Raw genomic sequence first — 13,732 nt, forward strand, 5'->3', positions numbered from 1 at the left:
GTCACCAACCCGGCAATTGCCGGGTTGGTGAGCGCTGTCTGCAGGGGGCTGTAGCATGGGTCGCAGCCGTGTCAGGCGACACGGCTGCGACCCGTGCTACGCTAGTGGAAAAGGGGTATTAGTGTGTCACACCATTGCTATCATTATATTCTGTGCCCTGAAGAGGATAAGTGCATCAGCGCCGCAGGAGGGAGGTGATGGAGCCGCAGCACAGCATGTTCCCAGGACATAAGAAGTGCTGCGGCCCTTGAAGTCTTCATAAAAGCTCTTTTCAGGGCTGCCTAGTGCAGGCCCCCATTAGTGACCTGCACTGTAGGAACCAACTTTAAAACTGAGCTCCTGTGCACGGAGGTGGGGTTATAGAGGAGGCAGTGCAGTGGATCCAGGGAACAGTTTTTAGCCTATTGGTACCTCGGATCAAGATCCAACTCTACATCCCCCGACGTTATTCCCTGTGGAATACCAGTGTACCCCGCTGCAGAAATATATATATATATATATATATATATATATATATATTTAATAGTCCAGTGCAGTTTTATTGTATTACCAAAAATAAGATTTTACTTACCGATAAATCTATTTCTCGGAGTCCGTAGTGGATGCTGGGGTTCCTGAAAGGACCATGGGGGAACAGCGGCTCCGCAGGAGACAGGGCACAAAAAGTAAAGCTTTTCCAGATCAGGTGGTGTGCACTGGCCCCTCCCCCCACGACCCTCCTCCAGACTCCAGCTAGGTACTGTGCCCGGACGAGCGTACACAATAAGGGAGGATTTTGAATCCCGGGTAAGACTCATACCAGCCACACCAATCACACCGTACAACTTGTGATCTAAACCCAGTTAACAGTATGATAACAGCGGAGCCTCTGAAAGATGGCTTCCTTCAACAATAACCCGAATTAGTTAACAATAACTATGTACAATTATTGCAGATAATCCGCACTTGGGATGGGCGCCCAGCATCCACTACGGACTCCGAGAAATAGATTTATCGGTAAGTAAAATCTTATTTTCTCTATCGTCCTAGTGGATGCTGGGGTTCCTGAAAGGACCATGGGGATTATACCAAAGCTCCCAAACGGGCGGGAGAGTGCGGATGACTCTGCAGCACCGAATGAGAGAACTCCAGGTCCTCCTTAGCCAGAGTATCAAATTTGTAAAATTTTACAAACGTGTTCTCCCCTGACCACGTAGCTGCTCGGCAAAGTTGTATTGCCGAGACCCCTCGGGCAGCCGCCCAAGATGAGCCCACCTTCCTTGTGGAGTGGGCCTTTACAGATTTAGGCTGTGGCAGGCCTGCCACAGAATGTGCAAGTTGGATTGTGCTACAGATCCAACGAGCAATCGTCTGCTTAGACGCAGGAGCACCCATCTTGTTGGGTGCATACAATATAAACAACGAGTCAGATTTTCTGACTCCAGCTGTCCTTGCAATATATATTTTTAATGCTCTGACAACGTCCAGTAACTTGGAGTCCTCCAAGTCACTTGTAGCCGCAGGCACTACAATAGGCTGGTTCAGATGAAATGCTGACACCACCTTAGGGAGAAAATGCGGACGAGTCCGCAGTTCTGCCCTGTCCGAATGGAAAATCAGATATGGGCTTTTGTAAGATAAAGCTGCCAGTTCTGACACTCTCCTGGCCGAAGCCAGGGCTAGAAGCATGGTCACTTTCCATGTGAGATATTTCAAATCCACCTTCTTTAGTGGTTCAAACCAATGAGATTTTAGAAAGTCCAAAACCCCATTGAGATCCCACGGTGCCACTGGAGGCACCACAGGAGGCTGTATATGTAGCACTCCCTTAACAAAGGTCTGGACTTCAGGGACTGAAGCCAATTCTTTTTGAAAGAAAATTGACAGGGCCGAAATTTGAACCTTAATAGATCCCAATTTGAGACCCATAGACAATCCTGATTGCAGGAAATGTAGGAATCGACCCAGTTGAAATTCCTCCGTCGGAGCACTCCGATCTTCGCACCACGCAACATATTTTCGCCAAATTCGGTGATAATGTTGCACGGTTACTTCCTTCCTTGCTTTAATCAAAGTAGGAATGACTTCTTCCGGCATGCCTTTTTCCTTTAGGATCCGGCGTTCAACCGCCATGCCGTCAAACGCAGCCGCGGTAAGTCTTGAAACAGACAGGGACCCTGCTGAAGCAAGTCCCTCCTTAGAGGTAGAGGCCACGGATCTTCCGTGATCATCTCTTGAAGTTCCGGGTACCAAGTCCTTCTTGGCCAATCCGGAACCACTAGTATCGTCCTTACGCCTCTTTGCCGTATAATTCTCAATACTTTTGGTATGAGAGGCAGAGGAGGAAACACATACACCGACTGGTACACCCAAGGCGTTACCAGCGCGTCCACAGCTATTGCCTGCGGATCTCTTGACCTGGCGCAATACCTGTCCAGTTTTTTGTTGAGGCGAGACGCCATCATGTCCACCATTGGTCTTTCCCAACGGGTTACCAGCAAGTGGAAGACTTCTGGATGAAGTCCCCACTCTCCCGGGTGAAGATCGTGTCTGCTGAGGAAGTCTGCTTCCCAGTTGTCCACTCCCGGGATGAACACTGCTGACAGTGCTATCACATGATTCTCTGCCCAGCGAAGAATCCTTGCAGCTTCTGCCATTGCACTCCTGCTTCTTGTGCCGCCCTGTCTGTTCACATGGGCGACTGCCGTGATGTTGTCCGACTGGATCAACACCGGTTTTCCCTGAAGCAGAGGTTCTGCCTGGCTTAGAGCATTGTATATTGCTCTTAGTTCCAGAATGTTTATGTGAAGAGACGTTTCCAGGCTCGTCCATACTCCCTGGAAGTTTCTTCCTTGTGTGACTGCTCCCCAGCCTCTCAGGCTGGCGTCCGTGGTCACCAGGATCCAATCCTGTATGCCGAATCTGCGGCCCTCCAATAGATGAGCACTCTGCAACCACCACAGAAGAGACACCCTTGTCCTTGGAGACAGGGTTATCCGCAGGTGCATCTGAAGATGCGACCCTGACCATTTGTCCAACAGATCCCTTTGGAAAATTCTTGCGTGGAATCTGCCGAATGGAATTGCTTCGTAAGAAGCCACCATTTTTCCCAGGACTCTTGTGCATTGATGTACAGACACCTTTCCTGGTTTTAGGAGGTTCCTGACAAGCTCGGATAACTCCTTGGCTTTTTCCTCCGGGAGAAAAACCTTTTTTTTTTGAACCGTGTCCAGAATCATCCCTAGGAACAGCAGACGAGTTGTCGGCATTAACTGGGATTTTGGAATATTCAGAATCCACCCGTGCTGTTTTAGCACTTCTTGCGACAGTGCTAATCCCATCTCTAGCTGTTCTCTGGACCTTGCCCTTATTAGGAGATCGTCCAAGTATGGGATAATTAATACGCCTTTTCTTCGAAGAAGAATCATCATCTCGGCCATTACCTTTGTAAAGACCCGAGGTGCCGTGGACAATCCGAACGGCAGCATCTGAAACTGATAGTGACAGTTTTGTACAACGAACCTGAGGTACCCCTGGTGTGAGGGGTAAATTGGAACGTGGAGATACGCATCCTTGATGTCCAAGGATACCATAAAGTCCCCCTCTTCCAGGTTCGCTATCACTGCTCTGAGTGACTCCATCTTGAACTTGAACTTCTTTATGTACAGGTTCAAGGACTTCAGATTTAGAATAGGCCTTACCGAGCCATCCGGCTTCGGTACCACAAAAAGAGTGGAATAATACCCCTTCCCTTGTTGTAGAAGAGGTACCTTGACTATCACCTGCTGAGAGTACAGCTTGTGAATGGCTTCCAAAACCGTCTCCCTTTCGGAGGGGGACGTTGGTAAAAAAGCAGACTTCAGGAAACGGCGAGGTGGATCTGTCTCTAATTCCAACCTGTACCCCTGAGATATTATCTGCAGGATCCAGGGATCTACCTGCGAGTGAGCCCACTGCGCGCTGTAATTTTTGAGACGACCACCCACCGTCCCCGAGTCCGCTTGAGAAGCCCCAGCGTCATGCTGAGGCTTTTGTAGAAGCCGGGGAAGGCTTCTGTTCCTGGGAAGGAGCTGCCTGTTGCTGTCTCTTCCCTCGACCTCTGCCTCGTGGCAGATATGAATAGCCCTTTGCTCTCTTATTTTTAAAGGAACGAAAGGGCTGCGGTTGAAAAGTCGGTGCCTTTTTCTGTTGGGGAGTGACTTGAGGTAGAAAGGTGGATTTCCCGGCTGTAGCCGTGGCCACCAAATCTGATAGACCGACTCCAAATAACTCCTCCCCTTTATACGGCAAAACTTCCATATGTCGTTTTGAATCCGCATCGCCTGTCCACTGTCGCGTCCATAAAGCTCTTCTGGCCGAAATGGACATAGCACTTACCCGTGATGCCAGTGTGCAGATATCCCTCTGTGCATCACGCATATAAAGAAATGCATCCTTTATTTGTTCTAACGACAGTAAAATATTGTCCCTGTCCAGGGTATCAATATTTTCAATCAGGGACTCTGACCAAACTACCCCAGCACTGCACATCCAGGCAGTCGCTATAGCTGGTCGTAGTATAACACCTGCATGTGTGTATATACTTTTTTGGATATTTTCCATCCTCCTATCTGATGGATCTTTAAGTGCGGCCGTCTCAGGAGAGGGTAACGCCACTTGTTTAGATAAGCGTGTTAGCGCCTTGTCCACCCTAGGAGGTGTTTCCCAGCGCTCCCTAACCTCTGGCGGGAAAGGGTATAATGCCAATTATTTCTTTGAAATTATCAGCTTTTTATCAGGGGCAACCCACGCTTCATTACACACGTCATTTAATTCTTCTGATTCAGGAAAAACTATAGGTAGTTTTTTCACACCCCACATAATACCCTGTTTAGTGGTACCTGTAGTATCAGCTAAATGTAACGCCTCCTTCATTGCCAAAATCATATAACGTGTGGCCCTACTGGAAAATACGGTTGATTCGTCACCGTCACCACTGGAGTCAGTGCCTGTGTCTGGGTCTGTGTCGACCGACTGAGGCAAAGGGCGTTTCACAGCCCCTGACGGTGTTTGAGTCGCCTGGACAGGCACTAATTGATTGTCCGGCCGTCTCATGTCGTCAAACGACTGCTTTAGCGTGTTGACACTATCCCGTAGTTCCATAAATAAAGGCATCCATTCTGGTGTCGACTCCCTAGGGGGTGACATCCTCATATTTGGCAATTGCTCCGCCTCCACACCAATATCGTCCTCATACATGTCGACACACACGTACCGGCACACAGCAGACACACAGGGAATGCTCCTAACGAAGACAGGACCCACTAGCCCTTTGGGGAGACAGAGGGAGAGTTTGCCAGCACACACCAAAAGCGCTATATATAACAGGGATAGCCTTATAATAAGTGCTCCCTTATAGCTGCTTTATATATATCAAAATATCGCCATAAATTTGCCCCCCCTCTCTGTTTTACCCTGTTTCTGTAGTGCAGTGCAGGGGAGAGACCTGGGAGCCGTCCTGACCAGCGGAGCTGTGAGAGGAAATGGCGCCGTGTGCTGAGGAGATAGGCCCCGCCCCTTTTCCGGCGGGCTCGTCTCCCGCTATTTAGTGAATCCAGGCAGGGGTTAAATATCTCCATATAGCCTCTGGGGGCTATATGTGAGGTATTTTTAGCCTTTATATAGGTTACATTTGCCTCCCAGGGCGCCCCCCCCCAGCGCCCTGCACCCTCAGTGACTGCGTGTGAAGTGTGCTGAGAGGAAAATGGCGCACAGCTGCAGTGCTGTGCGCTACCTTTAGAAGACTGCAGGAGTCTTCAGCCGCCGATTCTAGACCTCTTCTGACTTCAGCATCTGCAAGGGGGCCGGCGGCGCGGCTCCGGTGACCATCCAGGCTGTACCTGTGATCGTCCCTCTGGAGCTGATGTCCAGTAGCCAAGAAGCCAATCCATCCTGCACGCAGGTGAGTTCACTTCTTCTCCCCTCAGTCCCTCGTTGCAGTGATCCTGTTGCCAGCAGGACTCACTGTAAAATAAAAAACCTAAGCTAAACTTTTTCTAAGCAGCTCTTTAGGAGAGCCACCTAGATTGCACCCTTCTCGGCCGGGCACAAAAATCTAACTGGAGTCTGGAGGAGGGTCGTGGGGGGAGGGGCCAGTGCACACCACCTGATCTGGAAAAGCTTTACTTTTTGTGCCCTGTCTCCTGCGGAGCCGCTGTTCCCCCATGGTCCTTTCAGGAACCCCAGCATCCACTAGGACGATAGAGAAATAATTATCTGTATTGTTACTGTGAATGCGTGTGCTTGTATCTGCTGTGTGGATTTCACTTTCAGTGTATCCCAGCTTTAGCTATCACTGTATTCTGTACCCTAAGGGACTAGGTGCGTCTGGGTCCATATATAGTGCGTCACAGTATTTACCATTCAGTGTATTTTACTGTGTACTCAGTCACATACTGACGGATTTATTCACTGGTGTTGTGTACTGTGTACGCAGTCACATCGTACCGGACTTAGTCGCTGGTGTTGTGTACTGTGTGCACTGTCACATACTAGGGGATTTATTCGCAAGTATTGTACTCTGGCTGTATTGTACTCATATGCTCTGCGGTTGCATTCACTGAAAATGTCTAACACAAAGGGCGGGAAATCCGTGGATGCTCCTGTATCATGCAGGGCATGCGCCAAGGATTTGCCTGAAGGGGAAGTTTTGTATGACGACCTGTGTACTATGTGCCATACATCTCCCGGTCAGTCTGCAGCTCCTGTAATTAATCAGGAGCCACCTTGGGCGGCATTCTCATCTGTTAAATACGCTTGTGACATGCCTTACGCCCCCTATGGGACCTCTGGTGCCATTGCAGCCACATAATGTCCCTATGGTAAATCGCCTTGGGTGGATAATTTGTCTACCCAGTTGCAGCAATTGAATCAATTCTGGGTTAGACATAAAACTGCCCAAAGTCACTCTCATGTCACGGGGTCTTCTAAGCGGGCTACTTCCTCCTCACAATCCACTAATCTCTCAGAAGAGTCTACTGATGAGAATGGGGAGTATACTGCCCCGTCAGACACTGACACAGTTGCTTCTGACGAGGAATCTATTACTCAAGTTGATGTCCCTGACTTAGTGGTTGCTATTAAGCAGATCCTACAGATCACTGATAATGATGAGGATTCCACTATGGTGTCTAAGAAACCTGATAAGTTTAAACGTCAGAAGGTAACTAAAACTTTATTAACACATTCTGACCATTTAGTAGATATACGTAAAGAACCCTGGTCTTCTCCAGGAAAGAAATTCTCCCTAAAAGGATGGTAGCTTGATATCCTCTCCCTTCAGAGTTATATGACAAGTGGGAAAACTCACCGCTGGTGGATTCCCATGTCACCCATCTCATGGTGTCATCTACTCTGCCTGTCACCACTGTCACCTCACTGAAGGAACTGACAGATAAGTGTGTGGAGGGATGCCTGAAGTCTATTTACTCCCTTACAGGTGCTGTACATAGACCCACTATAGCAGCCTCCTGGGCTGCAAAAGGAATTGAAGCTTGGGTTCAGGCATTAGAGGTAGAGCTGCCTCAGGATATCTCGGACACTGCCAGACGATACCTGTCTCATATTACCACCGCTGTCTATTACATTCAGGAGGTGCCCTCTAAGGCGGGTGTGTTGGCGGCCAAGGTATCGACTACGTCCATCCTGACTCGCCGTATTCTGTGGTTGAGGTCATGGAAGGTGGACCTGCACTCCAAAAAGACCTTGGAGGTACTCCCTTTTAAGGGGGACATTCTATTTGGGGAAGATCTCAATAAAATTGTGACTGACTTAGTGGCTGCTGAGACTGCTTTTCTCCCAAATACTAATCCTTCTGCACAGAAGGCAAAAGGAACCACTTTTCGCTCCTTTCGACCTCAAGGGAAAGCAAAAGGTCAGGCATACCCGAGACAATCTCAAGCTCCCAAAAACACTAAGCTCAAGGCCAAGAGTACTACTTTTCGTTCCTTTCGGACCTCAGGTAAATCAAAGGGTCAGGTGTACTTGAGACAGCCTCGTACTTCCAAGACCCAAATCTAAATAATTCTGGGCAGCCCGTCAGCCTGCTTCTAAACATGATGGGTATGGAAACACTGCGCTCAATTGTGCTGGCTATGGAACCCAGAGACTATATGGTATCCCTGGATATACAAGATGCTTACCTGCATATGTAAAAGAACAAGGGTGTGAGACCAAGGTGTAGTGCACTAAAAATACAATGTGCAGCCAGATATATGCAATACCAAAATAGGAGGATTCCTCCAACCTCCACAACGTGCTCAAAAATATTCCTCATGGGAAATGTAGTACACTGCGGACAGTAAACGGCAGTGACTTCACGTCACCATGGGAACGCGCTATGGGGGTAATTCCAAGTTGATCGCAGCAGGAATTTAGTTAGCAATTGGGCAAAACCATGTGCACTGCAGGGGAGGCATATTTAACATGTGCAGAGAGAGTTAGATTTGGGTGGGTTATTTTATTTCTGTGCAGGGTAAATACTGGCTACTTTATTTTTACACTGCAAATTAGATTGCAGATTGAAACACCCCACTCAAATCTAACTCTCTCTGCACATGTTAAATCTGCCTCCCCTGCAGTGCACATGGTTTTGCCCAGTTGCTAACTAAATTCCTGATGCGATCAACTTGGAATTACCCCCTATGGGAACAGCTGATCGTGGGACAATTAGAGTAATGATTGTAGTAGTGATCAGCTGTTATTGGAGAGTGCTTATTGGACATAGGATGTTTAAATATTCATGTACTTGGAAGCTCCACATACAGACTCCTTGAAAAAGAGCCCAGTGCAGGGGTAGAAACGTGTTGGAGGTGACAGCAAAGAATGCCCAGGACAGCTGTGTGACTGTGACACCGGGGTATTTACTACAGCATTGCGTAACACCAAGGGTGCCCGGGACTCACCTTTTACATGCTGATTTGAACTGTTTGCTCAGTTCAAAAGACTCTGGTAATTACATTCATTATACCTATGCTGGACAAACTGCTGCATATTCATTGTGCTTTTTATATAATTAAAAGTGTTTAAAACTGTACACTATATAACTCCTTTCCTTCCACATATCGTCGGGGTCACCTGACATTGCTTTAAGAGAAAGTCAGACCAGAACTGTACTCACAAACCATCATTTAAAACAACAGCGCCGGATAAGTCATGCCTACTTACCTGCATATACCTATTGCCATATCGCATCAGCAATATCTGCGGTTTGCTATTGGCAACCTTCACTATCAATTCCAGGCTCTGCTGTTTAGACTGGCCACGGCCCCTCGGATCTTCACCAAGGTTATGGCCGTGATGACAGCTCATCTCCGTCACCAGGGAGTCAGGATCCTGCCGTATATGGACAACTTGCTGATTCTGGCAAACTCCCACGAAGTCCTCCTTAGTCATCTACAACTGACGGTAAATTTCCTACAAGCCCACGGGTGGCTCATTAACTGGAAGAAGTCCTCGCTGGTCCCTGCTCGAAGCATGATGCACCTGGGGGCACTGCTGGACACACAGTCAACGGCTGTTTTTGCCTCCAGAGACAATCCTGAAACTTCAGGACAGGATCAGATACTTCCTCTCTCGCCCAAGAGTGTCGATACACTCGTCGATGCAAGTACTAGGCCTCATGGTGTCTGCATTTGACATGGTAGAGTATGCTCAATATCATTCCCGCCCTCTGCAGAGGTCAATCCTTTCCAAATGGGATGGCCTACCTCATCGGATCAGGTCTCGCATCATCACCTTCAATCCAGAGGTTAGTCTGTTGCTGACCTGGTGGCTACAGGACCAGCAGTTGAGCAGGGACCGTCCCTTCTGTATCCCCAACTGGGTCCTACTGACTATGGACACCAGTCTGAGGGGTTGGGGCGCGGTGTTGGATCAACACTCTTTCCAGGGTTGTTGGACCATGGAGGAATCACTCCTCCTGATAAACATTCTGGAATTGCGGGCAGTGTTCAATGTTTTGTCTCTCACCCTGCCTCTGATACAGACAGGCCTATTTAAGTACGGTCAGACGCCACCACGGTGGCGTACATAAACCATCAAGGCGGCACTTGAAGCCGCATGGCAATGAGGGAAGTGTCAAAAATCTTTCGTTGGGCAGAACGCCATCTGCCAACAATATCGTCAGTGTTCATTCCGGGAGTCCTCAACTGGGAAGCAGATTTCCTGAGTCGTCAGGACGTGCACGCCGGAGAGTGGAATATTCATCAAGAAGTGTTTCAACTCCTAGTGGACAAGCGGGGCCTACCAAATGTAGACCTGATGGTGTCTCGACACAATCATAAAGTTCCGGTCTTCGGATCAAGGATCCTCAAGCAGCATTCGTGGACGCACTGGCAATTCCATGGAACTTTTGGCTGCCATACGTGTTCCCTCCAGTATCACTCCTGCCCAGGGTAATGCGGAAGTTCAAACAAGGAGGAATACTACTTCTAGTAGCATGGCCAAGACGGCATTGGTTCCCAGAACTGCAGGGTCTATCAATAGAGCGTCCTCTTCTACTTCCTCAATCCCAGACCTCCTCGTTCAGGGCCCCTGTGTCTACCCGGACCTGGCCAGACTGGCTTTGACGGCATGGCTCTTAAAGCCTCACTCCTAAGGGCCAAAGGATTCTCCAAGGCGGTTATCCAAACTATGCTGAAGGCCCACAAACCGGCATCTGCACGAATTTATTACAGGGTCTGGAATTCTTACTTCACCTGGTGTGCTAAGAATTACGATGCTTACAAATTCAGTACTTCCAGACTTCTGGCTTTTCTACAACAAGGCCTGGATTTAGGCCTTTGTCTTGCCTCCCTCAAGGTTTATATCTCTGCCTTGTCGGTGTGGTTTCAGAGAAAAATTGCATCTATTCCTGATGTTCATACATTCACACAGGGTGTTTTATGAATTCAGCCTCCCTATGTCTCTCCTGTGGCTCCATGGGATCTGTCTGTTGTCTGGAATGCCCTGCAAGAGTCTCCATTTGAACCTCTTGAGTCAGTGGACCTTAAATGATTATGGTCCTGTTCCTACTGGCTATTGCCTCTGCTAGAAGGGTGTCAGACCTAGGCACTCTGTCCTGTCGTCCACCCTTTCTGATATTTCACCATGACCGGGCAGTTCTTAGAACTCGCCCTGGTTATTTGCCTAAGGTGGTGTCATCTTTACATCTTAACCAAGAGATTGTGGTTCCAGCCTTTGTCTCTTCTGATTTGTCCTCCAAAGAGCGGTCTTTGGATGTGGAAAGGGCTCTTCGTGTTTATGCGGAGAGGACTGCCTCTATCAGGAGGAAGATACCCTTTTTGTACTTTTTGGTTTTCACAAACGTGGCTGGCCTGAGAATAAGCAGACCTTGGCCAGATGGCTTAGAATGGTGATTGCACAAGTTTATGCGTAGGCTGGACTTCCAGTTCCTGCTGCTATCGAAGCCCATGCTACTCGGTCTGTTGGACGTTTTTGGGTGGCCCGCCGAACAATTATGCAAGGTGGCTACATGGTCCTCAGTGTACACGTTCATTAGGTTCTATGCCTTTGATACTTCCGCTCCCAGGATGCTTCCTTTGGACACCGGGTTCTCATACCTGCTACGGCGTGTCCACTCCCATGAGGAACTGCTTTAGGACATCCCTGATGTTTCCCTGTGGAAACCAATTTACCCTGCTGCAGAAAAGATTTATGGTAGACTTACCATGATTAAATCTCTTTCTGCGTGGTACATTGGTTCCACAGGGCGCCCACCCTGACGCACCTAGCTTCTATGGGAATGCAAGGCATTAGCTGTTAGTCCCTTCTCCTGTTGTGACAGCGTGGTTCTATGTGACTAACATCTACCTTCTCTTTCACGTGCTCCTGCATTGGACTAGTTAACGAAACTGAGCTTACAGTGCCTGGAGGTGGGGTTATAGAGGAGGCCCCAATGCATCTTGGGACAGTCTAAAGCTTTAGCCCAGGCATGTCCAAACTGCGGCCCTCCAGCTTTTGAGAAACTACACATCCCAGCATGCCCTGACACAGCTTTAGCATTCTCTGACAGCAAAACTGTGTCAAGGCATGCTGGGATATGTAGTTTCTCAACAGCTGGAGGGCCGCAGTTTGGACATGCCTGCTTTAGCCTGTTGGTGCCTGGATCAAGATCCATCTTTACACCCCAATGTTTCCCTGTGGAACCAATGTACCTCGCTAAAAGAGATTTAACCATCGTAAGTCTTCCATAAATCTCCTTTTTTCACCCTACCATGGCCCCGTCAGCTTAATCCACAGTCCCAACAGCAAAGTAGCGCCATTGAAAGCTGCAGAGACACCCAGTCACGGACCAACGTGGAGACGTATCCCTGGTCCAGCGAACATTGGGTTGTAGCCCAGTGCTACCAGGGTAGCATGTGGTTGATCTTTCCTGACCTAGAGCCTCGTTGGTTAGCATATCCCAGCATGGCAGACCCCTAGACCAGCAGAGCTTGGTGATCCCCCAGAGGCAGTAGACAGATCGGGACTAGGGCTCACAGTAGCCCTCTAAACTGACTAACTCCCACTTACCAGACACCTGTGAACAGGGAGTGAGAAGTGAAAAAATAAGATTTTACTACTATTTCTCGTAGTCCGTAGAGGATGCTGGGGACTCCGTAAGGACCATGGGGATAGACGGGCTCCGCAGGAGACATGGGCACTTTAAGAAAGACTAGAAAATTTCTTTCCACAAGTGGAAAGAGGGTAGAGGCACTGATATGAAAATATTATTGGTACACACGTACTATGACAATGTATATAATTAATAATTTTTTATTTTAAGCAATAAAAATGATTGTTTGTTTTAATACCGGCCGGTAAATATGTTCAAATACATTACATGATTTGTGCAATCCTTAAAAATAAACAATTTAAAACAAATCCATTCCTGTATCAAAGGAGCTTCAATACAGAGTGTCCTTTATAGTAGACAGATAATAAGATTTTACTTACCGATAAATCTATTTCTCGGAGTCCGTAGTGGATGCTGGGGTTCCTGAAAGGACCATGGGGAACAGCGGCTCCGCAGGAGACAGGGCACAAAAAGTAAAGCTTTTTCAGATCAGGTGGTGTGCACTGGCTCCTCCCCCCATGACCCTCCTCCAGACTCCAGTTAGGTACTGTGCCCGGACGAGCGTACACAATAAGGGAGGATTTTGAATCCCGGGTAAGACTCATACCAGCCACACCAATCACACCGTACAACCTGTGATCTAAACCCAGTTAACAGTATGATAACAGCGGAGCCTCCGAAAGATGGCTTCCTTCAACAATAACCCGAATTAGTTAACAATAACTATGTACAATTTATGCAGATAATCCGCACTTGGGATGGGCGCCCAGCATCCACTACGGACTCCGAGAAATAGATTTATCGGTAAGTAAAATCTTATTTTCTCTATCGTCCTAGTGGATGCTGGGGTTCCTGAAAGGACCATGGGGATTATACCAAAGCTCCCAAACGGGCGGCAGAGTGCGGATGACTCTGCAGCACCGAATGAGAGAACTCCAGGTCCTCCTTAGCCAGAGTATCAAATTTGTAAAATTTTACAAACGTGTTCTCCCCTGACCACGTAGCTGCTCGGCAAAGTTGTAATGCCGAGACCCCTCGGGCAGCCGCCCAAGATGAGCCCACCTTCCTTGTGGAGTGGGCCTTTACAGATTTAGGCTGTGGCAGGCCTGCCACAGAATGTGCAAGTTGGATTGTGCTACAGATCCAACGAGCAATCGT

This window comes from Pseudophryne corroboree, chromosome 2 (genome assembly GCF_028390025.1).
Source record: "Pseudophryne corroboree isolate aPseCor3 chromosome 2, aPseCor3.hap2, whole genome shotgun sequence".
Taxonomy (NCBI): Eukaryota; Metazoa; Chordata; class Amphibia; order Anura; family Myobatrachidae; genus Pseudophryne; species Pseudophryne corroboree.